This window comes from Salmo trutta, chromosome 33 (assembly GCF_901001165.1).
Source record: "Salmo trutta chromosome 33, fSalTru1.1, whole genome shotgun sequence".
Lineage (NCBI taxonomy): Eukaryota > Metazoa > Chordata > Actinopteri > Salmoniformes > Salmonidae > Salmo > Salmo trutta.
In genome coordinates this window covers 43,852,988-43,857,281 of record NC_042989.1, presented here as the reverse complement: position 1 = coordinate 43,857,281, position 4,294 = coordinate 43,852,988, and positions in this window count along the sequence as shown.

Genomic DNA, 4,294 nt, shown 5'->3' with positions numbered 1-4,294 from the left:
TGTGCCTCTCTCCTCCTCTTCCTCTCCGCCTATAATAAACACATTTTCCCGGGGAAGATTTGAAGCGAACTTGTTTGAGAATAACCACATGACCAACACAGCAAAAACCATTCATATGACGAAGAAAGAACTATATGCATAGAGTTTTTTTTGATATAGCGTGTTTTGTTTTCCAGACCTCGCAAGTATAACTATAGGATTTCAGGTGCTTTAGTACATTCTTGCATTTTCACCTTTTCATGTTTGGAAATCGCACTTTGAAAAATGACATTTGACTTCCGTACTCGCTATACGCTCTAGATTAAAAAAAAAATATATATATATACATTTTAGAAGAATGTCCATGTCCGCACTTCCATTTGTACCACCTCACGGTAGAGCAACACACCCGGTGAAAAATATTGACGCATGCGGTACACAGAACGCAACGCAGCCTAACGCGTTCCGGAACTGCTCCATTCACAATGAATGACTTCCTCTGGAACGCGAAGAGTTTGATGTATCTGGTGGACATGAGGCGTTATGAGTAGTTTTCACATACAAACTTTATATGCCCGAACCTAAAATAACATGGTCACTGTAGAAAAAAAACTTGTATTTTAATTGGTGATTTTCTCGCATTTATCAGCGTGCCGTTAGGTAGTCTGATTGCACATGTGTCCATGTAAACAGGATTATTAGGGAAATCGTTCATTTTGCCAAAGCATGTAAACGTTTTAATCAAACTATTATATTAATCTGACTATCCACAATAATCGCATTATTGTGTGCATGTAATCATACTCGGTGTGTTAAAGGTAGACTCATTGCCAACGGAGCAGTCCGCAACGCTGGCCGGGAGTAGCGCACTTGGCTGCGGTGCGTTCAATGTTTTCAACTCGTGCATTGCTTTATCGTACGGTGGTAGACAAACGGAAGTACACACAGACTCCAACTAGATAGCTTTTAGGTAGTTGAAAAGCAAATAACATGTGAGTCAAGTACGGAAAATGTGGGTTAGACATCCAGCAAAACAAAACATACAGTGCCTTCAGAAAATATTCATACCCATTGGCTTATTCCACATTTTGTTGTGTTACAACCTGAAGTCAAAATGGATTAAATAGACTTTTTTTCTCACCCATCTACACAGAATACCCCATAATTTGTATTTGTATTTGTTAAAAATCCCCATTAGCTAATGCCAAGGCAATGCCAGTTGTTATGTTGGATGGATGGTACAATACCAGTTGTTATGTTGGATGGATGGTACAATACCAGTTGTTATGTTGGATGGATGGTACAATACCAGTTGTTATGTTGGATGGATGGTACAATACCAGTTGTTATGTTGGATGGATGGTACAATACCAGTTGTTATGTTGGATGGATGGTACAATACCAGTTGTTATGTTGGATGGATGGTACAATACCAGTTGTTATGTTGGATGGATGGTACAATACCAGTTGTTATGTATTTGTATTTATTAAGGATCCCCATTAGTTCCTGCCAAGGCAGTAGACATGCTCATGTTATTTATGTTAATGTCACTGCTATGACAGGTCAGAATAACTAGAATCAATGTCACTGCTATGACAGGTCATAATAACTATAATCAATGTCACTGCTATGACAGGTCATAATAACTACAATCAATGTCACTGCTATGACAGGTCATAATAACTACAATCAATGTCACTGCTGTGACAGGTCATAATAGTTAGAGTCAATGTCGCTGCTATGACAGGTCAGAACTGTTAGAGTCAATGTCACTGCTATGACAGGTCAGAATAACTAGACTCAATGTCACTGCTATGACAGGTCAGAACTGTTAGAATCAATGTCACTGCTATGACAGGTCAGAATAACTAGACTCAATGTCACTGCTATGACAGGTCATAATAATTAGAGTCAATGTCACTGCTATGACAGGTCAGAATAGTTAGAGTCAATGTCACTGCTATGACAGGTCATAATAATTCGAATCAATGTCACTGTTGTGTGTCTCCACCTACTGGTCATTTTAAGCACTTAAAGTAAATTTAAATTTGTTTTCGATGCACCTCCTTATATTCTCCACATGCTGGCACTGTAGGACTGGGTGGTGATTGCATGGGATGAGGATGAGCTTTCACCAGTGTAACAGTTTTAAAGTTCAAACAAAGTTCAGTGGAGTTGATGAGGGAAGTGAGGCATGGGAGAAGGTGTCCAGAGATGGTGTGGAGAAGGGAGGAGATGGATGAGGTGGAGTGGATAGGTTGTCTTCCCTGTGGCTCAGTTGGTAGAGCATGGTGTGTGCAACGCCAGCATGGTGTTCGCAACACCAGGGTTGTGGGTTTGATTCCCACGTGGGGCCAGTACAAAAAAAAATATTTAAAAAAATGCGTGAAATGTATGCAACTGTAAGTTGCTCTGAATAAGAGCGTCTGCTAAATGACTAAAATGTAAAAATTTAAATGCTGTGAGGAGGTCAGACCTCACTGGTTGCAGGACTTCAAAATTTGCTCATCTGTAAAAAAAATAATAAAAAAAAAACACTGAGTAGGTGAAAGCAATATGATGGATGGTATCAAGAATCTGCATTCAATCTCAGTCCGAATGGAGAAAAGGAGAGGAAGCCACTGTAGACTATAGAGATGCTCCCTTGTCTAGTGTGGCTTTGCCAGTCTTCTCCTACTATGGCCACTAGATATCCCTAGAGGCCTGGTGGTGGCAGGAAAGGAAGCCACTGTTGCCATGTGACCCAATACCACCAGAGATCTGTATATAATGACGAGTTGCTCATGTCTCCTCCCCTAACGATGAGGCTTATCACTGTCCCAAAGGTGAAACCTCTCGCTTCACCTCTACTACCACTCTGGAAATACTCTCTCCCAAAGTGTGCACTTGTTTACGTCCTTTCACAGATTTCAAAGGGAAAGAAGTGGTGTAAGAAATATGGAGAATCTCTCTCTCCAGTCCACGGTTACATCAGTCCAATGCTTAGAAATGTGTGGGAAGGACTTCGCGAGCATTAGGATGAAGAGTTGGAGGAGATGCACCCTAGACTTTCCTGTCTTCTCTTACAGCGGGCCAGTATATGTCGCTAGATATCTAAAAGCAGGTCCTTTACCCAGCTCAGAATGTGTGGCCAGTATATGTCGCTAGATATCTAAAAGCAGGTCCTTTAGCCAGCTCAGAATGTGTGGCCAGTATATGTCGCTAGATATCTAAAAGCAGGTCCTTTACCCAGCTCAGAATGTGTGGCCAGTATATGTCGCTAGATATCTAAAAGCAGGTCCTTTAGCCAGCTCAGCCTGTGTGGCCAGTATATGTCGCTAGATATCTTAAAGCAGGTCCTTTAGCCAGCTCAGCCTGTGTGGCCAGTATATGTCGCTAGATATCTAAAAGCAAGTCCTTTAGCCAGCTCAGGCTGTGTGGCCAGTATATGTCGCTAGATATCTTAAAGCAGGTCCTTTACCCAGCTCAGCCTGTGTGGCCAGTATATGTCGCTAGATATCTAAAAGCAAGTCCTTTACCCAGCTCAGACTGTGTGGTCCTGTTTAATGTCAAGCTAGTGACCCCCATCTTCCTCCTAAATACTCATTAACCATTGTCCCTTTCTAATGGCCTCAGGTATTGGTATTGATTATGGATCTCCATTAGTTCCTGTCATGGCAGCAGCTACTCTTCCTGGGGTTTATTATGGATCCCCATTAGTTCCTGCCAAGGCAGCAGCTACTCTTCCTGGGGTTTATTATGGATCCCCATTAGTTCCTGCCAAGGCAGCAGCTACTCTTCCTGGGGTTTATTATGGATCTCCATTAGTTCCTGTCATGGCAGCAGCTACTCTTCCTGGGGTTTATTATGGATCCCCATTAGTTCCTGCCAAGGCAGCAGCTACTCTTCCTGGGGTTTATTATGGATCTCCATTAGTTCCTGCCAAGGCAGCAGCTACTCTTCCTGGGGTTTATTATGGATCTCCATTAGTTCCTGCCAAGGCAGCAGCTACTCTTCCTGGGGTTTATTATGGATCCCCATTAGTTCCTGCCAAGGCAGCGGCTACTCTTCCTGGGGTTTATTATGGATCCCCATTAGTTCCTGCCAAGGCAGCGGCTACTCTTCCTGGGGTTTATTATGGATCCCCATTAGTTCCTGCCAAGGCAGCGGCTACTCTTCCTGGGGTTTATTATGGATCCCCATTAGTTCCTGCCAAGGCAGCGGCTACTCTTCCTGGGGTTTATTATGGATCCCCATTAGTTCCTGCCAAGGCAGCAGCTACTCTTCCTGGGGTTTATTATGGATCTCCATTAGTTCCTGTCAAGGCAGCGGCTA